Raw genomic sequence first — 27,330 nt, 5'->3', positions numbered from 1 at the left:
TTCCCGTTCCGTTTCCGTTCCCGTTCCATTTCCGTTCTCGTTCCGTTTCCGTTCCCGTTCCATTTCCATTCCCGTTCCATTTCCGTTCCCGTTCCATTTCCATTCCCGTTCCATTTCCATTCCCTTTCCATTTCCATTTCATTCCATTCCGTTCTGCTCGGGTACATTCCATTCCATTCCATTGCATTCCATTCCGTTCTGCTCCTGTCCATTCCATTCCATTCCATTCCGTTCCATTCCGTTCTACTCGGGTAGATTCCATTCCATTCCATTCCATTCCATTCCATTCCATTCCATTCCATTCCATTCCATTCCATTCTACTGGTGTCCATTCCATTCCATTCCATTCCATTCCATTCCATTCCATTCCATTCCATTGAATTCCATTCCATTCCATTCCATTCAATTGAATTCCGTTCCATTCCATTCCATTCCGTTCCGTTCCGTCCCGTTCCGTTCCCTTCCGTTCCGTTCCGTTGCGTTCCGTTCCGTTCTACTCGGGTTGATTAAATTCTATTCCATTCCATTCTATTCGATTCCATTCAATTCCAATCGATTCCATTCGATTCCAATCGATTCCATTGAATTCCATTCCATTCCATTCCATTCCATTGAATTCCGTTGCATTATATTCCATTCCGTTCCGTTCCGTCCCGTTCCGTTCCGTTCCGTTCCGTTGCGTGCCGTTCCGTTCTACTCGGGTTGATTCCATTCCATTCCATTCCATTCCATTCCATTCCATTCCATTCCATTCCATTCCATTCCATTGAATTCCATTCCATTCCATTCCATTCCATTCCATTCCATTCCATTCCATTCCGTTCTACTCGGGTTGATTCCATTCTATTCCATTCCATTCCATTCGATCTCATTCGATTCCATTCGATTCCATTCGATTCCACTCCATTCCATTCCATTGAATTCCATTCCATTCCATTCCATTCCATTCCATTCCATTCCATTGATTTCCATTCCATTCCATTCCATTCCATTCCATTCCATTCCATTCCATTGAATACCATTCCATTCCATTGAATTCCATTCCATTCCATTCCATTCCATTCCATTCCATTGAATTCCATTCCATTCCATTGAATTCCATTCCATTCCATTCCATTCCATTGAATTCCGTTCCATTCCATTCCATTCCATTCCATTCCATTGAATTCCATTCCATTCCATTCCATAGAATTCCGTTCCATTCCATTCCATTCCATTCCATTCCATTCCATTCCATTCCATTCCATTCCATTGAATTCAATTCCATTTCATTCCATTCCTTTCCATTGAATTCCATTCTGTTCCATTCCATTCCTTTGAATTCCGTTCCATTCCATTCCATTCCATTCCTTTCCTTTCCGTTCCGTTCCGTTCCGTTCCGTTGCGTTCCGCTCCGTTCTACTCGGGTTGATTCCATTCTATTCCATTCCATTCCATTCGATCCCATTCGATTCCATTCGATTCCATTCGATTCCATTCGATTCCACTCCATTCCATTCCATAGAATTCCATTCCATTCCATTCCATTTGAATTCCATTCCATTCCATTCCATTGAATTCCATTCCATTCCATTCCATTCCATTGAATTCCATTCCATTCCATTCCATTCCATTGAATTCCGTTCCTTTCCATTCCATTCCGTTCCGTTCCGTTCCGTTCCGTTCCGTTGCGTTCCGTTCCGTTCCTTTGCGTTCCGTTCTACTCGGGTTGATTCCATTCTATTCCATTCCATTCCATTCCATTCCATTCCATTCCATGCCATTCCATTCCATTCCATTGAATTCCATTCCATTCCATTCCATTCCATTGAATTCCGTTCCATTCCATTCCATACCCTTCCGTTCCGTCCCGTTCCGTTCCGTTCCGTTCCGTTGCGTGCCGTTCCGTTCTACTCAGGTTGATTACATTCTATTCCATTCCATTCCATTCGATTCCATTCGATTCCAATCGATTCCATTCGATTGCATTCGATTCCATTCGTTGCCATTCCATTCCATTCCATTGAATTCCATTCCGTTCCATTCCATTCCATTCCATTCCATTGAATTCCATTCCATTCCATTCCATTCCATTCCATTCCATTCCATTCCATTGAATTCCATTCCATTCCATTCCATAGAATTCCGTTCCATTCCATTCCATTCCATTCCATTCCATTCCATTCCATTGAATTCCATTCCATTCCATTCCATAGAATTCCGTTCCATTCCATTCCATTCCATTCCATTCCATTCCATTCCATTGAATTCCATTCCATTCCATTCCATAGAATTCCGTTCCATTCCATTCCATTCCATTCCATTCCATTCCATTCCATTGAATTCCATTCCGTTCCATTCCATTCCATTGAATTCCGTTCCATTCCACTCCATTCCATTCCGTTCCGTTCCGTTCCGTTCCGTTCCGTTCTGTTGCGTTCCGCTCCGTTCTACTCGGGTTGATTCCATTCTATTCCATTCCAGTCCATTCGATCCCATTCGATTCCATTCGATTCCACTCCATTCCATTCCATAGAATTCCATTCCATTCCATTCCATCCCATTCCATTCCACTGAATTCCATTCCATTCCATTCCATTCCATTCCACTCCATTGAATTCCATTCCATTCCATTCCATTCCATGGAATTCCATTCCATTCCATTCCATTCCATGGAAATCCATTCCATTCCATTCCATTCCATTCCATTCCATAGAATTCCATTCCATTCCATTCCATTCCATTGAATTCCGTTCCATTCCGTTCCATTCCGTTCCGTTCCGTTCCGTTCCGTTGCGTTCCGTTCCGTTCCGTTGTGTTCCGTTCCGTTCTACTCGGGTTGATTCCATTCTATTCCATTCCATTCCAATCCATTCCATTCCATTCCATTGAATTCCATTCCATTCCATTCCATTCCATTCCATTCCATTCCATTCCATTGAATTCCATTCCATTCCATTCCATTCCATTCCATTCCATTGAATTCCATTCCATTCCATTCCATTCCATGGAATTCCGTTCCATTCCATTCCATTCCGTTCCGTTCCGTCCCGTTCCGTTCCGTTCCGTTCCGTTCCGTTCCGTTCCGTTCTACTCGGGTTGATTCCATTCTATTCCATTCCATTCCATTCGATTCCATTCGATTCCATTCGATTCCACTCCATTCCATTCCATAGAATTCCATTCCATTCCATTCCATTCCATTGAATTCCATTCCATTCCATTCCATTCCATAGAATTCCATTCCATTCCATTCCATTCCATTGAATTCCATTCCATTCCATTCCATTCCATTCCATTCCATTCCATTCCATTCCATTCCATTCTACTGGTGTCCATTCCATTCCATTCCATTCCATTCCATTCCATTCCATTCCATTCCATTCCTTTCCATTCCATTTCATTCCATTGCATTCCATTCCATTCCATTCCGTTCCATTCCATTCCATTCCACTCCACTCCACTCCACTCCACTCCATTCCACTCCACTCCACTCCGGTACATTCCATTCCATTCCATTCCATTCCATTCCATTCCATTCCATTCCGTGCTTCTCGGGTACATTCCGTTCCGTTCCATTCCATTCCATTCCATTCCATTCCGTTCCAGTGCACTCTACTCCACTCCACTCCACTCCACTCCACTCCGGTACATTCCATTCCATTCCATTCCATTCCATTCCATTCCGTGCTTCTCGGGTACATTCCGTTCCGTTCCATTCCATTCCATTCCATTCCATTCCGTTCCAGTGCACTCTACTCCACTCCACTCCACTCCACTCCACTCTGGTACATTCCATTCCATTCCATTCCATTCCATTTCCATTCCCATTCCATTTCCATTCCCGTTCCATTTCCATTCCCGTTTCTTTTCCATTCCCGTTCCATTTCCATTCCAGTTCCATTACCATTCCCGTTCCATTTCCATTCCCGATCCATTTCCATTCCCGTTCCATTTCCATTCCCGTTCCATTTCCATTCCCGTTCCATTACCATTCCCGTTCCATTTCCGTTCCCGTTCCGTTTCCGTTCCCGTTCCATTTCCGTTCTCGTTCCGTTTCCGTTCCCGTTCCATTTCCATTCCCGTTCCATTTCCGTTCCCGTTCCATTTCCATTCCCGTTCCATTTCCATTCCCTTTCCATTTCCATTTCATTCCATTCCGTTCTGCTCGGGTACATTCCATTCCATTCCATTGCATTCCATTCCGTTCTGCTCCTGTCCATTCCATTCCATTCCATTCCGTTCCATTCCGTTCTACTCGGGTAGATTCCATTCCATTCCATTCCATTCCATTCCATTCCATTCCATTCCATTCCATTCCATTCTACTGGTGTCCATTCCATTCCATTCCATTCCATTCCATTCAATTCCATTCCATTCCATTCCATTCCATTGAATTCCATTCCATTCCATTCCATTCAATTGAATTCCGTTCCATTCCATTCCATTCCGTTCCGTTCCGTCCCGTTCCGTTCCGTTCCGTTCCGTTCCGTTGCGTTCCGTTCCGTTCTACTCGGGTTGATTAAATTCTATTCCATTCCATTCTATTCGATTCCATTCGATTCCAATCGATTCCATTCGATTCCATTCGATTCCATTGAATTCCATTCCATTCCATTCCATTCCATTGAATTCCATTCCATTCCATTCCATTCCATTCCATTCCATTCCATTCCATTCCATTCCATTCCATTCTACTGGTGTCCATTCCATTCCATTCCATTCCATTCCATTCCATTCCATTCCATTCCATTCCTTTCCATTCCATTGCATTCCATTGCATTCCATTCCATTCCATTCCGTTCCATTCCATTCCATTCCACTCCACTCCACTCCACTCCACTCCATTCCACTCCACTCCACTCCGGTACATTCCATTCCATTCCATTCCATTCCATTCCATTCCATTCCATTCCATTCCGTGCTTCTCGGGTACATTCCGTTCCGTTCCATTCCATTCCATTCCATTCCATTCCGTTCCAGTGCACTCTACTCCACTCCACTCCACTCCACTCCACTCCGGTACATTCCATTCCATTCCATTCCATTCCATTCCATTCCGTGCTTCTCGGGTACATTCCGTTCCGTTCCATTCCATTCCATTCCATTCCATTCCGTTCCAGTGCACTCTACTCCACTCCACTCCACTCCACTCCACTCTGGTACATTCCATTCCATTCCATTCCATTCCATTTCCATTCCCATTCCATTTCCATTCCCGTTCCATTTCCATTCCCGTTTCTTTTCCATTCCCGTTCCATTTCCATTCCAGTTCCATTACCATTCCCGTTCCATTTCCATTCCCGATCCATTTCCATTCCCGTTCCATTTCCATTCCCGTTCCATTTCCATTCCCGTTCCATTACCATTCCCGTTCCATTTCCGTTCCCGTTCCGTTTCCGTTCCCGTTCCATTTCCGTTCTCGTTCCGTTTCCGTTCCCGTTCCATTTCCATTCCCGTTCCATTTCCGTTCCCGTTCCATTTCCATTCCCGTTCCATTTCCATTCCCTTTCCATTTCCATTTCATTCCATTCCGTTCTGCTCGGGTACATTCCATTCCATTCCATTGCATTCCATTCCGTTCTGCTCCTGTCCATTCCATTCCATTCCATTCCGTTCCATTCCGTTCTACTCGGGTAGATTCCATTCCATTCCATTCCATTCCATTCCATTCCATTCCATTCCATTCCATTCCATTCCATTCCATTCTACTGGTGTCCATTCCATTACATTCCATTCCATTCCATTCCATTCCATTCCATTCCATTCCATTCCATTGAATTCCATTCCATTCCATTCCATTCAATTGAATACCGTTCCATTCCATTCCATTCCGTTCCGTTCCGTCCCGTTCCGTTCCGTTCCGTTCCGTTCCGTTGCGTTCCGTTCCGTTCTACTCGGGTTGATTAAATTCTATTCCATTCCATTCTATTCGATTCCATTCGATTCCAATCGATTCCATTCGATTCCATTCGATTCCATTGAATTCCATTCCATTCCATTCGATTCCATTGAATTCCATTCCATTCCATTCCATTCCATTCCATTCCATTCCATTCCATTCCATTCTACTGGTGTCCATTCCATTCCATTCCATTCCATTCCATTCCATTCCATTCCATTCCTTTCCATTCCATTGCATTCCATTGCATTCCATTCCATTCCATTCCGTTCCATTCCATTCCATTCCACTCCACTCCACTCCACTCCACTCCATTCCACTCCACTCCACTCCGGTACATTCCATTCCATTCCATTCCATTCCATTCCATTCCGTGCTTCTGGGGTACATTCCGTTCCGTTCCATTCCATTCCATTCCATTCCATTCCGTTCCAGTGCACTCTACTCCACTCCACTCCACTCCACTCCACTCCGGTACATTCCATTCCATTCCATTCCATTCCATTCCATTCCGTGCTTCTCGGGTACATTCCGTTCCGTTCCATTCCATTCCATTCCATTCCATTCCGTTCCAGTTCACTCTACTCCACTCCACTCCACTCCACTCCACTCTGGTACATTCCATTCCATTCCATTCCATTCCATTTCCATTCCCATTCCATTTCCATTCCCGTTCCATTTCCATTCCCGTTTCTTTTCCATTCCCGTTCCATTTCCATTCCAGTTCCATTACCATTCCCGTTCCATTTCCATTCCCGATCCATTTCCATTCCCGTTCCATTTCCATTCCCTTTCCATTTCCATTTCATTCCATTCCGTTCTGCTCGGGTACATTCCATTCCATTCCATTGCATTCCATTCCGTTCTGCTCCTGTCCATTCCATTCCATTCCATTCCGTTCCATTCCGTTCTACTCGGGTAGATTCCATTCCTTTCCATTCCATTCCATTCCATTCCATTCCATTCCATTCCATTCCATTCCATTCCATTCCATTCCATTCCATTCCATTCTACTGGTGTCCATTCCATTCCATTCCATTCCATTCCATTCCATTCCATTCCATTCCATTGAATTCCATTCCATTCCATTCCATTCAATTGAATTCCGTTCCATTCCATTCCATTCCGTTCCGTTCCGTCCCGTTCCGTTCCGTTCCGTTCCGTCCCGTTCCGTTCCGTTCCGTTCCGTTCCGTTGCGTTCCGTTCCGTTCTACTCGGGTTGATTAAATTCTATTCCATTCCATTCTATTCGATTCCATTCGATTCCAATCGATTCCATTCGATTCCATTCGATTCCATTGAATTCCATTCCATTCCATTCCATTCCATTGAATTCCATTCCATTCCATTCCATTCCATTCCATTCCATTCCATTCCATTCCATTCTACTGGTGTCCATTCCATTCCATTCCATTCCATTCCATTCCATTGCATTCCATTCCTTTCCATTCCATTGCATTCCATTGCATTCCATTCCATTCCATTCCGTTCCATTCCATTCCATTCCACTCCACTCCACTCCACTCCACTCCATTCCACTCCACTCCACTCCGGTACATTCCATTCCATTCCATTCCATTCCATTCCATTCCATTCCATTCCATTCCATTCCGTGCTTCTCGGGTACATTCCGTTCCGTTCCATTCCATTCCATTCCATTCCATTCCGTTCCAGTGCACTCTACTCCACTCCACTCCACTCCACTCCACTCCGGTACATTCCATTCCATTCCATTCCATTCCATTCCATTCCATTCCGTGCTTCTCGGGTACATTCCGTTCCGTTCCATTCCATTCCATTCCATTCCATTCCATTCCGTTCCAGTGCACTCTACTCCACTCCACTCCACTCCACTCCACTCTGGTACATTCCATTCCATTCCATTCCATTCCATTTCCATTCCCATTCCATTTCCATTCCCGTTCCATTTCCATTCCCGTTTCTTTTCCATTCCCGTTCCATTTCCATTCCAGTTCCATTACCATTCCCGTTCCATTTCCATTCCCGATCCATTTCCATTCCCGTTCCATTTCCATTCCCGTTCCATTTCCATTCCCGTTCCATTACCATTCCCGTTCCATTTCCGTTCCCGTTCCGTTTCCGTTCCCGTTCCATTTCCGTTCTCGTTCCGTTTCCGTTCCCGTTCCATTTCCATTCCCGTTCCATTTCCGTTCCCGTTCCATTTCCATTCCCGTTCCATTTCCATTCCCTTTCCATTTCCATTTCATTCCATTCCGTTCTGCTCGGGTACATTCCATTCCATTCCATTGCATTCCATTCCGTTCTGCTCCTGTCCATTCCATTCCATTCCATTCCGTTCCATTCCGTTCTACTCGGGTAGATTCCATTCCATTCCATTCCATTCCATTCCATTCCATTCCATTCCATTCCATTCCATTCCATTCCATTCCATTCCATTCTACTGGTGTCCATTCCATTCCATTCCATTCCATTCCATTCCATTCCATTCCATTCCATTGAATTCCATTCCATTCCATTCCATTCAATTGAATTCCGTTCCATTCCATTCCATTCCGTTCCGTTCCGTCCCGTTCCGTTCCGTTCCGTTCCGTTCCGTTGCGTTCCGTTCCGTTCTACTCGGGTTGATTAAATTCTATTCCATTCCATTCTATTCGATTCCATTCGATTCCAATCGACTCCATTCGATTCCATTCGATTCCATTGAATTCCATTCCATTCCATTCCATTCCATTGAATTCCGTTGCATTATATTCCATTCCGTCCGTTCCGTCCCGTTCCGTTCCGTTCCGTTCCGTTGCGTGCCGTTCCGTTCTACTCGGGTTGATTCCATTCCATTCCATTCCATTCCATTCCATTCCATTCCATTGAATTCCATTCCATTCCATTCCATTCCGTTCTACTCGGGTTGATTCCATTCTATTCCATTCCATTCCATTCGATCTCATTCGATTCCATTCGATTCCATTCGATTCCACTCCATTCCATTCCATTGAATTCCATTCCATTCCATTCCATTCCATTCCATTCCATTGAATTCCATTCCATTCCATTACATTCCATTCCATTCCATTCCATTCCATTCCATTGAATACCATTCCATTCCATTGAATTCCATTCCATTCCATTCCATTCCATTCCATTCCATTCCATTCCATTGAATTCCATTCCATTCCATTCCATTCCATTCCATTCCATTGAATTCCATTCCATTCCATTCCATTCCATGGAATTCCGTTCCATTCCATTCCATTCCGTTCCGTTCCGTCCCGTTCCGTTCCGTTCCGTTCCGTTGCGTTCCGTTCCGTTCTACTCGGGTTGATTCCATTCTATTCCATTCCATTCCATTCGATTCCATTCGATTCCATTCGATTCCACTCCATTCCATTCCATAGAATTCCATTCCATTCCATTCCATTCCATTGAATTCCATTCCATTCCATTCCATTCCATAGAATTCCATTCCATTCCATTCCATTACATTGAATTCCATTCCATTCCATTCCATTCCATTCCATTCCATTCCATTCCATTCCATTCCATTCCATTCTACTGGTGTCCATTCCATTCCATTCCATTCCATTCCATTCCATTCCATTCCATTCCATTCCATTCCATTCCATTCCATTGCATTCCATTGCATTCCATTCCATTCCATTCCGTTCCATTCCATTCCATTCCACTCCACTCCACTCCACTCCACTCCATTCCACTCCACTCCACTCCGGTACATTCCATTCCATTCCATTCCATTCCATTCCATTCCATTCCATTCCGTGCTTCTAGGGTACATTCCGTTCCGTTCCATTCCATTCCATTCCATTCCATTCCGTTCCAGTGCACTCTACTCCACTCCACTCCACTCCACTCCACTCCGGTACATTCCATTCCATTCCATTCCATTCCATTCCATTCCATTCCATTTCCATTCCCATTCCATTTCCATTCCCGTTCCATTTCCATTCCCGTTTCTTTTCCATTCCCGTTCCATTTCCATTCCAGTTCCATTACTATTCCCGTTCCATTTCCATTCCCGATCCATTTCCATTCCCGTTCCTTTTCCATTCCCGTTCCATTTCCATTCCCGTTCCATTACCATTCCCGTTCCATTTCCGTTCCCGTTCCGTTTCCGTTCCCGTTCCATTTCCGTTCTCGTTCCGTTTCCGTTCCCGTTCCATTTCCATTCCCGTTCCATTTCCGTTCCCGTTCCATTTCCATTCCCGTTCCATTTCCATTCCCTTTCCATTTCCATTTCATTCCATTCCGTTCTGCTCGGGTACATTCCATTCCATTCCTTTGCATTCCATTCCGTTCTGCTCCTGTCCATTCCATTCCATTCCATTCCGTTCCATTCCGTTCTACTCGGGTAGATTCCATTCCATTCCATTCCATTCCATTCCATTCCATTCCATTCCATTCCATTCCATTCCATTCCATTCCATTCCATTCCATTCTACTGGTGTCCATTCCATTCCATTCCATTCCATTCCATTCCATTCCATTCCATTCCATTGCATTCCATTCCATTCCATTCCATTCCATTCCATTCCGTTCCGTTCTACTCGGTTACATTCCATTCAATTCCATTCCATTCCGCTCTACTCGGGTAGATTCCATTCCATTCCATTCCATTCCTTTCCATTCCATTGCATTCCATTGCATTGCATTGCACTCAATTCCATTCCATTCCATTCCATTCCATTCCATTCCATTCCGTTCCGTTCAACTCGGTTACATTCCATTCAATTACATTCCATTCCGTTCTACTCGGTTACATTCCATTAAATTCCATTCCATTCCATTCCAATCCATTCCATTCCATTCCGTTCTACTCGGGTACATTCCATTCCATTCCATTCCATTCCATTCCATTCCATTCCATTCCATTCCGTTCTACTTTGTTACATTCCATTCCATTCCATTCCATTCCATTCCATTCCATTCCATTCCATTCCATTCCATTCCGTTCTACTCGGGTTGATTCCACTCTATTCCATTCCATTCTATTCCATTCCATTCCACCCCATTCCATTCCATTGAATTCCATTCCATTCCATTCCATTCCATTCCATTCCATTCCATGGAATTCCATTCCATTCCATTCCATTCCATTCCATTGAATTCCATTCCATTCCATTCCATTCAATTGAATTCCGTTCCATTCCATTCCATTCCGTTCCGTTCCGTCCCGTTCCGTTCCGTTCCGTTGCGTTCCGTTCCGTTCTACTCGGGTTGATTAAATTCTATTCCATTCCATTCTATTCGATTCCATTCGATTCCAATCGATTCCATTCGATTCCATTCGATTCCATTGAATTCCATTCCATTCCATTCCATTCCATTGAATTCCGTTGCATTATATTCCATTCCGTTCCGTTCCGTCCCGTTCCGTTCCGTTCCGTTCCATTGCGTGCCGTTCCGTTCTACTCGGGTTGATTCCATTCCATTCCATTCCATTCCATTCCATTCCATTCCATTCCATTCCATTGAATTCCATTCCATTCCATTCCATTCCATTCCATTCCATTCCATTCCATTCCATTCCGTTCTACTCGGGTTGATTCCATTCTATTCCATTCCATTCCATTCGATCTCATTCGATTCCATTCGATTCCATTCGATTCCACTCCATTCCATTCCATTGAATTCCATTCCATCCCATTCCATTCCATTCCATTCCATTGAATTCCATTCCATTCCATTCCATTCCATTCCATTCCATTCCATTCCATTCCATTCCATTCCATTGAATTCCATTCCATTCCATTGAATTCCATTCCATTCCATTCCATTCCATTGAATTCCTTTCCATTCCATTCCATTCCATTCCATTCCATTGAATTCCATTCCATTCCATTCCATAGAATTCCGTTCCATTCCATTCCATTCCATTCCATTCCATTCCATTCCATTCCATTCCATTGAATTCAATTCCATTCCATTCCATTCCTTTCCATTGAATTCCATTCTGTTCCATTCCATTCCTTTGAATTCCGTTCCATTCCATTCCATTCCATTCCTTTCCGTTCCGTTCCGTTCCGTTCCGTTCCGTTGCGTTCCGCTCCGTTTTACTCGGGTTGATTCCATTCTATTCCATTCCATTCCATTCGATCCCATTCGATTCCATTCGATTCCATTCGATTCCATTCGATTCCACTCCATTCCATTCCATAGAATTCCATTCCATTCCATTCCATTTGAATTCCATTCCATTCCATTCCATTCCATTCCATTCCATTCCATTCCATTCCATTCCATTGAATTCCATTCCATCCCATTCCATTCCATTGAATTCCGTTCCTTTCCATTCCATTCCGTTCCGTTCCGTTCCGTTCCGTTCCGTTGCGTTCCGTTCCGTTCCGTTGCGTTCCGTTCCGTTCTACTCGGGTTGATTCCATTCTATTCCATTCAATTCCATTCCATTCCATTCCATTCCATTCCATCCCATTCCATTGAATTCCATTCCATTCCATTCCATTCCATTGAATTCCGTTCCATTCCATTCCATACCCTTCTGTTCCGTCCCGTTCCGTTCCGTTCCGTTCCGTTGCGTGCCGTTCCGTTCTACTCAGGTTGATTACATTCTATTCCATTCCATTCCATTCGATTCCATTCGATTCCAATCGATTCCATTCGATTGCATTCGATTCCATTCGTTGCCATTCCATTCCATTCCATTGAATTCCATTCTGTTCCATTCCATTCCATTCCATTCCATTGAATTCCATTCCATTCCATTCCATTCTTTCCATTCCATTGAATTCCATTCCATTCCATTCCATTCCATTCCATTCCATTCCATTCCATTCCATTCCATAGAATTCCGTTCCATTCCATTCCATTCCATTCCATTCCATTCCATTGAATTCCATTCCGTTCCATTCCATTCCATTGAATTCCGTTCCATTCCACTCCATTCCATTCCGTTCCGTTCCGTTCCGTTCCGTTCCGTTCCGTTGCGTTCCGCTCCGTTCTACTCGGGTTGATTCCATTCTATTCCATTCCAGTCCATTCGATCCCATTCGATTCCATTCGATTCCATTCGATTCCATTCGATTCCACTCCATTCCATTCAATAGAATTCCATTCCATTCCATTCCATCCCATTCCATTCCATGGAATTCCATTCCATTCCATTCCATTCCATTCCATTCCATTCCATTGAATTCCATTCCATTCCATTCCATTCCATGGAATTCCATTCCATTCCATTCCATTCCATGGAATTCCATTCCATTCCATTCCATTCCATGGAATTCCATTCCATTCCATTCCATTCCATTCCATAGAATTCCATTCCATTCCATTCCATTCCATGGAATTCCATTCCATTCCATTCCATTCCATTCCATAGAATTCCATTCCATTCCATTCCATTCCATTGAATTCCGTTCCATTCCGTTCCATTCCGTTCCGTTCCGTTCCGTTCCGTTGCGTTCCGTTCCGTTCCGTTGTGTTCCGTTCCGTTCTACTCGGGTTGATTCCATTCTATTCCATTCCATTCCAATCCATTCCATTCCATTCGATTCAATTGAATTCCATTCCATTCCATTCCATTCCATGGAATTCCGTTCCATTCCATTCCATTCCGTTCCGTTCCGTCCCGTTCCGTTCCGTTCCGTTCCGTTGCGTTCCGTTCCGTTCTACTCGGGTTGATTCAATTCTATTCCATTCCATTCCATTCGATTCCATTCGATTCCATTCGATTCCACTCCATTCCATTCCATAGAATTCCATTCCATTCCATTCCATTCCATTGAATTCCTTTCCATTCCATTCCATTCCATTGAAATCCATTCCATTCCATTCCATTCCATTCCATTGAATTCCATTCCATTCCATTCCATTCCATTCCATTCCATTCCATTCCATTCCATTCTACTGGTGTCCATTCCATTCCATTCCATTCCATTCCCTTCCATTCCATTCCTTTCCATTCCATTTCATTCCATTGCATTCCATTCCATTCCATTCCATTCCACTCCACTCCACTCCACTCCACTCCATTCCACTCCACTCCACTCCGGTACATTCCATTCCATTCCATTCCATTCCATTCCGTGCTTCTCGGGTACATTCCGTTCCGTTCCATTCCATTCCATTCCATTCCATTCCGTTCCAGTGCACTCTACTCCACTCCACTCCACTCCACTCCACTCCGGTACATTCCATTCCATTCCATTGAATTCCATTCCATTCCATTCCATTCCATTCCATTCCATTGAATTCCATTCCATTCCATTCCATTCCATGGAATTCCGTTCCATTCCATTCCATTCCGTTCCGTTCCGTCCCGTTCCGTTCCGTTCCGTCCCGTTCCGTTCCGTTCCGTTCCGTTGCGTTCCGTTCCGTTCTACTCGGGTTGATTCCATTCTATTCCATTCCATTCCATTCGATTCCATTCGATTCCATTCGATTCCACTCCATTCCATTCCATAGAATTCCATTCCATTCCATTCCATTCCATTGAATTCCATTCCATTCCATTCCATTCCATTCCATTCCATTCCATTCCATTCCATTCTACTGGTGTCCATTCCATTCCATTCCATTCCATTCCATTGCATTCCATTCCTTTCCATTCCATTGCATTCCATTGCATTCCATTCCATTCCATTCCGTTCCATTCCATTCCATTCCACTCCACTCCACTCCACTCCACTCCATTCCACTCCACTCCACTCCGGTACATTCCATTCCATTCCATTCCATTCCATTCCATTCCATTCCATTCCATTCCATTCCATTCCGTGCTTCTCGGGTACATTCCGTTCCGTTCCATTCCATTCCATTCCATTCCATTCCGTTCCAGTGCACTCTACTCCACTCCACTCCACTCCACTCCACTCCGGTACATTCCATTCCATTCCATTCCATTCCATTCCATTCCATTCCGTGCTTCTCGGGTACATTCCGTTCCGTTCCATTCCATTCCATTCCATTCCATTCCATTCCGTTCCAGTGCACTCTACTCCACTCCACTCCACTCCACTCCACTCTGGTACATTCCATTCCATTCCATTCCATTCCATTTCCATTCCCATTCCATTTCCATTCCCGTTCCATTTCCATTCCCGTTTCTTTTCCATTCCCGTTCCATTTCCATTCCAGTTCCATTACCATTCCCGTTCCATTTCCATTCCCGATCCATTTCCATTCCCGTTCCATTTCCATTCCCGTTCCATTTCCATTCCCGTTCCATTACCATTCCCGTTCCATTTCCGTTCCCGTTCCGTTTCCGTTCCCGTTCCATTTCCGTTCTCGTTCCGTTTCCGTTCCCGTTCCATTTCCATTCCCGTTCCATTTCCGTTCCCGTTCCATTTCCATTCCCGTTCCATTTCCATTCCCTTTCCATTTCCATTTCATTCCATTCCGTTCTGCTCGGGTACATTCCATTCCATTCCATTGCATTCCATTCAGTTCTGCTCCTGTCCATTCCATTCCATTCCATTCCGTTCCATTCCGTTCTACTCGGGTAGATTCCATTCCATTCCATTCCATTCCATTCCATTCCATTCCATTCCATTCCATTCCATTCCATTCCATTCCATTCCATTCTACTGGTGTCCATTCCATTCCATTCCATTCCATTCCATTCCATTCCATTCCATTCCATTGAATTCCATTCCATTCCATTCCATTCAATTGAATTCCGTTCCATTCCATTCCATTCCGTTCCGTTCCGTCCCGTTCCGTTCCGTTCCGTTCCGTTCCGTTGCGTTCCGTTCCGTTCTACTCGGGTTGATTAAATTCTATTCCATTCCATTCTATTCGATTCCATTCGATTCCAATCGACTCCATTCGATTCCATTCGATTCCATTGAATTCCATTCCATTCCATTCCATTCCATTGAATTCCGTTGCATTATATTCCATTCCGTCCGTTCCGTCCCGTTCCGTTCCGTTCCGTTCCGTTGCGTGCCGTTCCGTTCTACTCGGGTTGATTCCATTCCATTCCATTCCATTCCATTCCATTCCATTCCATTGAATTCCATTCCATTCCATTCCATTCCGTTCTACTCGGGTTGATTCCATTCTATTCCATTCCATTCCATTCGATCTCATTCGATTCCATTCGATTCCATTCGATTCCACTCCATTCCATTCCATTGAATTCCATTCCATTCCATTCCATTCCATTCCATTCCATTGAATTCCATTCCATTCCATTCCATTCCATTCCATTCCATTCCATTCCATTCCATTGAATACCATTCCATTCCATTGAATTCCATTCCATTCCATTCCATTCCATTCCATTCCATTCCATTCCATTCCATTCCATTGAATTCCATTCCATTCCATTCCATTCCATTCCATTCCATTGAATTCCATTCCATTCCATTCCATTCCATGGAATTCCGTTCCATTCCATTCCATTCCGTTCCGTTCCGTCCCGTTCCGTTCCGTTCCGTTCCGTTGCGTTCCGTTCCGTTCTACTCGGGTTGATTCCATTCTATTCCATTCCATTCCATTCGATTCCATTCGATTCCATTCGATTCCACTCCATTCCATTCCATAGAATTCCATTCCATTCCATTCCATTCCATTGAATTCCATTCCATTCCATTCCATTCCATAGAATTCCATTCCATTCCATTCCATTCCATTGAATTCCATTCCATTCCATTCCATTCCATTCCATTCCATTCCATTCCATTCCATTCCATTCCATTCTACTGGTGTCCATTCCATTCCATTCCATTCCATTCCATTCCATTCCATTCCATTCCATTCCTTTCCATTCCATTGCATTCCATTGCATTCCATTCCATTCCATTCCGTTCCATTCCATTCCATTCCACTCCACTCCACTCCACTCCACTCCATTCCACTCCACTCCACTCCGGTACATTCCATTCCATTCCATTCCATTCCATTCCATTCCATTCCATTCCGTGCTTCTAGGGTACATTCCGTTCCGTTCCATTCCATTCCATTCCATTCCATTCCGTTCCAGTGCACTCTACTCCACTCCACTCCACTCCACTCCACTCCGGTACATTCCATTCCATTCCATTCCATTCCATTCCATTCCATTCCATTTCCATTCCCATTCCATTTCCATTCCCGTTCCATTTCCATTCCCGTTTCTTTTCCATTCCCGTTCCATTTCCATTCCAGTTCCATTACTATTCCCGTTCCATTTCCATTCCCGATCCATTTCCATTCCCGTTCCTTTTCCATTCCCGTTCCATTTCCATTCCCGTTCCGTTACCATTCCCGTTCCATTTCCGTTCCCGTTCCGTTTCCGTTCCCGTTCCATTTCCGTTCTCGTTCCGTTTCCGTTCCCGTTCCATTTCCATTCCCGTTCCATTTCCGTTCCCGTTCCATTTCCATTCCCGTTCCATTTCCATTCCCTTTCCATTTCCATTTCATTCCATTCCGTTCTGCTCGGGTACATTCCATTCCATTCCTTTGCATTCCATTCCGTTCTGCTCCTGTCCATTCCATTCCATTCCATTCCGTTCCATTCCGTTCTACTCGGGTAGATTCCATTCCATTCCATTCCATTCCATTCCATTCCATTCCATTCCATTCCATTCCATTCTACTGGTGTCCATTCCATTCCATTCCATTCCATTCCATTCCATTCCATTCCATTCCATTGCATTCCATTCCATTCCATTCCATTCCATTCCATTCCGTTCCGTTCTACTCGGTTACATTCCATTCAATTCCATTCCTTTCCGTTCTACTCGGGTAGATTCCATTCCATTCCATTCCATTCCTTTCCATTCCATTGCATTCCATTGCATTGCATTGCACTCAATTCCATTCCATTCCATTCCATTCCATTCCATTCCATTCCGTTCCGTTCAACTCGGTTACATTCCATTCAATTACATTCCATTCCGTTCTACTCGGTTACATTCCATTAAATTCCATTCCATTCCATTCCAATCCATTCCATTCCATTCCATTCCGTTCTACTCGGGTACATTCCATTCCATTCCATTCCATTCCATTCCATTCCATTCCATTCCATTCCGTTCTACTTTGTTACATTCCATTCCATTCCATTCCATTCCATTCCATTCCATTCCATTCCATTCCGTTCTACTCGGGTTGATTCCACTCTATTCCATTCCATTCTATTCCATTCCATTCCACCCCATTCCATTCCATTGAATTCCATTCCATTCCATTCCATTCCATTCCATTCCATTCCATGGAATTCCATTCCATTCCATTCCATTCCATTCCATTGAATTCCATTCCATTCCATTCCATTCAATTGAATTCCGTTCCATTCCATTCCATTCCGTTCCGTTCCGTCCCGTTCCGTTCCGTTCCGTTGCGTTCCGTTCCGTTCTACTCGGGTTGATTAAATTCTATTCCATTCCATTCTATTCGATTCCATTCGATTCCAATCGATTCCATTCGATTCCATTCGATTCCATTGAATTCCATTCCATTCCATTCCATTCCATTGAATTCCGTTGCATTATATTCCATTCCGTTCCGTTCCGTCCCGTTCCGTTCCGTTCCGTTCCGTTGCGTGCCGTTCCGTTCTACTCGGGTTGATTCCATTCCATTCCATTCCATTCCATTCCATTCCATTCCATTCCATTCCATTGAATTCCATTCCATTCCATTCCATTCCATTCCATTCCATTCCATTCCATTCCATTCCGTTCTACTCGGGTTGATTCCATTCTATTCCATTCCATTCCATTCGATCTCATTCGATTCCATTCGATTCCATTCGATTCCACTCCATTCCATTCCATTGAATTCCATTCCATCCCATTCCATTCCATTCCATTCCATTGAATTCCATTCCATTCCATTCCATTCCATTCCATTCCATTCCATTCCATTCCATTCCATTCCATTCCATTGAATTCCATTCCATTCCATTGAATTCCATTCCATTCCATTCCATTCCATTGAATTCCGTTCCATTCCATTCCATTCCATTCCATTCCATTGAATTCCATTCCATTCCATTCCATAGAATTCCGTTCCATTCCATTCCATTCCATTCCATTCCATTCCATTCCATTCCATTCCATTGAATTCAATTCCATTCCATTCCATTCCTTTCCATTGAATTCCATTCTGTTCCATTCCATTCCTTTGAATTCCGTTCCATTCCATTCCATTCCATTCCTTTCCGTTCCGTTCCGTTCCGTTCCGTTCCGTTGCGTTCCGCTCCGTTTTACTCGGGTTGATTCCATTCTATTCCATTCCATTCCATTCGATCCCATTCGATTCCATTCGATTCCATTCGATTCCATTCGATTCCACTCCATTCCATTCCATAGAATTCCATTCCATTCCATTCCATTTGAATTCCATTCCATTCCATTCCATTCCATTCCATTCCATTCCATTCCATTCCATTCCATTGAATTCCATTCCATCCCATTCCATTCCATTGAATTCCGTTCCTTTCCATTCCATTCCGTTCCGTTCCGTTCCGTTCCGTTCCGTTGCGTTCCGTTCCGTTCCGTTGCGTTCCGTTCCGTTCTACTCGGGTTGATTCCATTCTATTCCATTCAATTCCATTCCATTCCATTCCATTCCATTCCATTCCATCCCATTCCATTGAATTCCATTCCATTCCATTCCATTCCATTGAATTCCGTTCCATTCCATTCCATACCCTTCTGTTCCGTCCCGTTCCGTTCCGTTCCGTTCCGTTGCGTGCCGTTCCGTTCTACTCAGGTTGATTACATTCTATTCCATTCCATTCCATTCGATTCCATTCGATTCCAATCGATTCCATTCGATTGCATTCGATTCCATTCGTTGCCATTCCATTCCATTCCATTGAATTAAATTCCGTTCCATTCCATTCCATTCCATTCCATTGAATTCCATTCCATTCCATTCCATTCTTTCCATTCCATTGAATTCCATTCCATTCCATTCCATTCCATTCCATTCCATTCCATTCCATTCCATTCCATAGAATTCCGTTCCATTCCATTCCATTCCATTCCATTCCATTCCATTGAATTCCATTCCGTTCCATTCCATTCCATTGAATTCCGTTCCATTCCACTCCATTCCATTCCGTTCCGTTCCGTTCCGTTCCGTTCCGTTCCGTTGCGTTCCGCTCCGTTCTACTCGGGTTGATTCCATTCTATTCCATTCCAGTCCATTCGATCCCATTCGATTCCATTCGATTCCATTCGATTCCATTCGATTCCACTCCATTCCATTCAATAGAATTCCATTCCATTCCATTCCATCCCATTCCATTCCATGGAATTCCATTCCATTCCATTCCATTCCATTCCATTCCATTCCATTGAATTCCATTCCATTCCATTCCATTCCATGGAATTCCATTCCATTCCATTCCATTCCATGGAATTCCATTCCATTCCATTCCATTCCATGGAATTCCATTCCATTCCATTCCATTCCATTCCATAGAATTCCATTCCATTCCATTCCATTCCATGGAATTCCATTCCATTCCATTCCATTCCATTCCATAGAATTCCATTCCATTCCATTCCATTCCATTGAATTCCGTTCCATTCCGTTCCATTCCGTTCCGTTCCGTTCCGTTCCGTTGCGTTCCGTTCCGTTCCGTTGTGTTCCGTTCCGTTCTACTCGGGTTGATTCCATTCTATTCCATTCCATTCCAATCCATTCCATTCCATTCGATTCAATTGAATTCCATTCCATTCCATTCCATTCCATGGAATTCCGTTCCATTCCATTCCATTCCGTTCCGTTCCGTCCCGTTCCGTTCCGTTCCGTTCCGTTGCGTTCCGTTCCGTTCTACTCGGGTTGATTCAATTCTATTCCATTCCATTCCATTCGATTCCATTCGATTCCATTCGATTCCACTCCATTCCATTCCATAGAATTCCATTCCATTCCATTCCATTCCATTGAATTCCTTTCCATTCCATTCCATTCCATTGAAATCCATTCCATTCCATTCCATTCCATTCCATTGAATTCCATTCCATTCCATTCCATTCCATTCCATTCCATTCCATTCCATTCCATTCCATTCTACTGGTGTCCATTCCATTCCATTCCATTCCATTCCCTTCCATTCCATTCCTTTCCATTCCATTTCATTCCATTGCATTCCATTCCATTCCATTCCATTCCACTCCACTCCACTCCACTCCACTCCACTCCATTCCACTCCACTCCACTCCGGTACATTCCATTCCATTCCATTCCATTCCATTCCGTGCTTCTCGGGTACATTCCGTTCCGTTCCATTCCATTCCATTCCATTCCATTCCGTTCCAGTGCACTCTACTCCACTCCACTCCACTCCACTCCACTCCGGTACATTCCATTCCATTCCATTCCATTCCATTTCCATTCCCATTCCATTTCCATTCCCGTTCCATTTCCATTCCCGTTTCTTTTCCATTCCCGTTCCATTTCCATTCCAGTTCCATTACCATTCCCGTTCCATTTCCATTCCCGATCCATTTCCATTCCCGTTCCTTTTCCATTCCCGTTCCATTTCCATTCCCGTTCCGTTACCATTCCCGTTCCATTTCAGTTCCCGTTCCATTTCCATTCCCGTTCCATTTCCATTCCCTTTCCATTTCCATTTCATTCCATTCCGTTCTGCTCGGGTACATTCCATTCCATTCCATTGCATTCCATTCCGTTCTGCTCCTGTCCATTCCATTCCATTCCATTCCGTTCCATTCCGTTCTACTCGGGTAGATTCCATTCCATTCCATTCCATTCCATTCCATTCCTTTCCATTCCATTCCATTCCATTCCATTCTACTGGTGTCCATTCCATTCCATTCCATTCCATTCCATTCCATTCCATTCCATTCCATTCCATTGCATTCCATTCCATTCCATTCCATTCCATTCCGTTCCGTTCTACTCGGTTACATTCCATTCAATTCCATTCCATTCCGTTCTACTCGGGTAGATTCCATTCCATTCCATTCCATTCCTTTCCATTCCATTGCATTCCATTGCATTGCATTGCACTCAATTCCATTCCATTCCATTCCATTCCATTCCATTCCATTCCATTCCATTCCGTTCCATTCAACTCGGTTACATTCCATTCAATTACATTCCATTCCGTTCTACTCGGTTACATTCCATTCCATTCCATTCCATTCCATTCCAATCCATTCCATTCCATTCCATTCCGTTCTACTCGGGTTGATTCCATTCTTTTCCATTACATTCCATTCGATCCCATTTGATTCCATTCGATTCCATTCAATTCCATTCGATTCCATTCCATTCCACTCCATTCCATTCCATTGAATTCCATTCCATTCCATTCCATTCCATTCCATTCCTATTCATTCCATTCTACTCGGGTTGATTCCATTCCATTCCAATCCATTCCATTCCATTCCATTCCATTGAATTCCATTCCATTCCATTCCATTCCATTCCATACCATTCCATTCCATTGAATTCCATTCCATTCCTTTCCATTCCATTCCACTCCATTCCATTCCACTCCACTCCACTCCACTCCACTCCACTCCATTCCATTCCCTTCCATTCCATTCAATTGAATTGCATGGAATTCCATTCCATTCCATTCCATAACATTTCATTCCATTCCATTCCATTCCATTCCATTCCACTCCATTCCATTCCGTTCTACTCGGGTTGATTCCATTCTATTCCATTCCATTTCATTCGATTCCATTAGATTCCATTCGATTCCATTCGATTCCATTCCATTCCACTCCATTCCATTCCATTGAATTCCATTCCATTCCATTCCATTCCATTCCTATTCATTCCATTCTACTCGGGTTGATTCCATTCCATTCCAATCCATTCCATTCCATTCCATTCCATTGAATTCCATTCCATTCCATTCCATTCCATTCCATTCCATTCCATTCCATTGAATTCCATTCCATTCCTTTCCATTCCATTCCACTCCATTCCATTCCACTCCACTCCACTCCACTCCACTCCACTCCATTCCATTCCCTTCCATTCCATTCAATTGAATTGCATTGAATTCCATTCCATTCCATTCCATAACATTTCATTCCATTCCATTCCATTCCATTCCATTCCATTCCATTCCATTCCGTTCTACTCGGGTTGATTCCATTCTATTCCATTCCATTTCATTCGATTCCATTAGATTCCATTCGATTCCATTCGATTCCATTCGTTTCCATTCCATTCCATTCCATTCTTTTCCATTGAATTCCATTCCATTCCATTCCATTCCATTCCATTCCATTGCATTCCATTCCATCGAATTCCATTGAATTCCATTCCATTCCATGGAATTCCATTCCATTCCATTCCATTCCATTCCATAGAATTCCATTCCATTCCATTCCATTCCATTGAATTCCGTTCCATTCCATTCCATTCCGTTCCGTTCCGTTCCGTTCCGTTCCGTTGCGTTCCGTTCCGTTCCGTTCCGTTGTGTTCCGTTCCATTCTACTCGGGTTGATTCCATTCTATTCCATTCCATTCCAATCCATTCCATTCCATTCCATTCCATTCCATTCCATTCCATTCCATTGAATTCCATTCCATTCCATTCCATTCCATTCCATTCCATTGAATTCCATTCCATTCCATTCCATTCCATGGAATTCCGTTCCATTCCATTCCATTCCGTTCCGTTCCGTCCCGTTCCGTTCCGTTCCGTTCCGTTGCGTTCCGTTCCGTTCTACTCGGGTTGATTCCATTCTATTCCATTCCATTCCATTCGATTCCATTCGATTCCATTCGATTCCACTCCATTCCATTCCATAGAATTCCATTCCATTCCATTCCATTCCATTGAATTCCATTCCATTCCATTCCATTCCATTCCATTCCATTCCATTCCATTCCATTCTACTGGTGTCCATTCCATTCCATTCCATTCCATTCCATTCCATTCCATTCCTTTCCATTCCATTGCATTCCATTGCATTCCATTCCATTCCATTCCATTCCATTCCATTCCATTCCATTCCACTCCACTCCACTCCACTCCACTCCATTCCACTCCACTCCACTCCGGTACATTCCATTCCATTCCATTCCATTCCATTCCATTCCATTCCGTGCTATTCGGGTACATTCCGTTCCGTTCCATTCCATTCCATTCCATTCCATTCCGTTCCAGTGCACTCTACTCCACTCCACTCCACTCCACTCCACTCCGGTACATTCCATTCCATTCCATTCCATTTCCATTCCCATTCCATTTCCATTCCCGTTCCATTTCCATTCCCGTTCCATTTCCGTTCCCGTTCCATTTCCATTCCCGTTCCATTTCCATTCCCTTTCCATTTCCATTTCATTCCATTCCGTTCTGCTCGGGTACATTCCATTCCATTCCATTGCATTCCATTCCGTTCTGCTCCTGTCCATTCCATTCCATTCCATTCCGTTCCATTCCGTTCTACTCGGGTAGATTCCATTCCATTCCATTCCATTCCATTCCATTCCATTCCATTCCATTCCATTCTACTGGTGTCCATTCCATTCCATTCCATTCCATTCCATTCCATTCCATTCCATTCCATTCCATTCCATTCCATTCCATTCTACTCGGGTTGATTCCATTCTATTCCATTCCATTCCATTCGATCCCATTCGATTCCATTCGATTCCGTTCCATTCCATTCCATTCCATTCCATTCCATTGAATTCCATTCCATTCCATTCCATTGAATTCCGTTCCATTCCATTCCATTCCGTTCCGTTCCGTCCCGTTCCATTCCATTCCGTTCCGTTGCGTGCCGTTCTGTTCTACTCGGGATGATTCCATTCTATTCCATTCCATTCCATTCCATTCCATTCGATTCCAATTGATTCCATTCGATTGCATTCGATTCCATTCCATTCCATTCCATTGAATTCCATTCCGTTCCACTCCATTCCATTCCATTCCATTGAATTCCATTCCAATCCGTTCCATTCCATTCCATTCCATTGAATTCCATTCCATTCCATTCCATTCCATTCCATTGAATTCCATTCCATTCCATTCCATTCCATTCCATTGAATTCCATTCCATTCCATTCCATAGAATTCCGTTCCATTACTTTCCATTCCATTCCATTCCATTCCTTTCCATTCCATTTGAATTCCATTCCATTCCATTCCATTCCATTCTATTCCATTCCATTCCATTCCATTCCGTTCCATTCCATTCTACTCGGGTTGATTGCATTCTATTCCATTCCATTCCATTCGATTCCATTCGATTCCATTCGATTCCATTCGATTCCATTCCATTCCATTCCATTCCATTCCATTCCATTGAATTCCCTTCCATTCCATTCCATTCCATTCCATTGAATTCCATTCCATTCCATTCCATTGCATTCCATTCCATTCCATTCCATTCCATTCCATTCCATTCCATTCCATTCCATTCCATTGAATTCCATTCCATTCCATTCCATTCCATTGAATTCCGTTCCTTTCCATTCCATTCCGTTCCGTTCCGTTCCGTTCCGTTCCGTTCCGTTCCGTTGCGTTCCGTTCCGTTCCGTTGCGTTCCGTTCCGTTCTACTCGGGTTGATTCCACTCCATTCCATTCCATTCCATTCCATTCCATTCCATTCCATTCCATTCCATTCCATTCCAGTCCATTCCATTCCATTCCATTCCATTCCATTTCATTGCATTCCATTCCATTCCATTCCATTCCATTCCATTCCTTTCCATTCCATTCCATTCCATTCCATTCCATTCCATTCCTTTCTACTCGTGTTGATTCCATTCCATTCCATTCCATTCCATTCCATTCCATTCCATTCCATTCCGTTCCATTCCATTCCATTCCCTTCCATTCCATTCCATTCCAATCCAATCCATTCTACTCGGGTTTATTCCATTCAATTCCATTCCATTCCATTCCATTCCTTTCCCTTCCATTCCATTCCATTCGGTTCCATTCGATTCCATTCGATTCCATTCCATTTCACTCCATTCCATTCCGTTCCGTTCCGTTCCGTTCCATTCCGTTCCGTTCCGTTCCGTTCCATTCCGTTGCATTCCATTCGGTTCCATTCGATTCCATTCGATTCCATTCCATTCCATTCCATTCCATTCCATTCCATTCCATTCCATTCCATTCCATTCCATTCCGTTCTACTCGGGTCCACTCCATTCCATTCCATTCCATTCTATTCCATTCGATTCCATTCGATTCCATTCCATTCGATTCCATTCCAATCCATTCCATTCCAATCCATTCCATTCTACTTGGGTTGATTCCATTCCATTGCATTCCATTCCATTCCATGCCCTTCCATTCCATTCCATTCGGTTCCGTTCGATTCCATTCGATTCCATTCCATTTCACTCCATTCCATTCCATTCCGTTCCGTTCCGTTCCGTTCCGTTCGGTTCCGTTCCGTTCTATTCGGGTTGATTCCATTCTATTCCACTCCACTCCATTCGATTCCTTTCGATTCCATTCGATTCCATTCCATTCCATTCCATTCCATTCCATTCCATTCCATTCCAATCCATTCCATTCTACTCGGGTTGATTCCATTCCATTCCATTCCGTTCCATTCCATTCCATTCCATTCCATTCCATTCCATTCCATTCCATTCCATTCCATTCGATTCCATTCCATTCCATTCCATTCCATTCCATTCCATTCCATTCCATTCAATTCCATTCCATTCCATTCCGTTCTACTCGGGTTCATTCCATTCCATTCCATTCCATTCCATTCTATTCCATGGAATTCCATTCGATTCCATTCCATTCCATTCCATTCCATTGCATTCCATTCCATTCCATTCCATTCCATTCCATTCCGTTTTACTCGGGTTGATTCCATTCCATTCCATTCCATTCCATTCCATTGCATTCCATTCGATTCCATTCCATTCCATTCCATAGAATTCCATTCCATTCCATTCCACTCCATGGAATTCCATTCCATTCCATTCCATTCCATTCCATTCCATGGAATTCCATTCCGTTCCATTCCATTCCATTGAATTCCATTCCATTCCATTCCATTCCATTCCATTCCATTCCATTGAATTCCATTCCATTGAATTCCATTCCATTCCATTCCATTCCATTCCATTCCATCCCATTCCATTCCATTCCATTCCATTCCGTTCTACTCGGGTTGATTCCATTCTATTCCATTCCATTCCATTCGATCCCATTTGATTCCATTCGATTCCATTCAATTCCATTCGATTCCATTCCATTCCACTCCATTCCATTCCATTGAATTCCATTCCATTCCATTCCATTCCATTCCATTCCATTCCATTCCATGGAATTCCATTCCATTCCATTCCATTCCATTCCATTCCATAGAATTCCATTCCATTCCATTCCATTCCATTGAATTCCGTTCCATTCCATTCCAATCCGTTCCGTTCCGTTCCGTTCCGTTCCGTTGCGTTCCGTTCCGTTCCGTTGTGTTCCGTTCCGTTCTACTCGGGATGATTCCATTCTATTCCATTCCATTCCAATCCATTCCATTCCATTCCATTGAATTCCATTCCATTCCATTCCATTCCATTCCATTCC

Source organism: Gorilla gorilla, chromosome 12 (assembly GCF_029281585.2).
Source record: "Gorilla gorilla gorilla isolate KB3781 chromosome 12, NHGRI_mGorGor1-v2.1_pri, whole genome shotgun sequence".
NCBI lineage: Eukaryota > Metazoa > Chordata > Mammalia > Primates > Hominidae > Gorilla > Gorilla gorilla.
Note: the sequence above shows the minus strand (reverse complement) of the source record.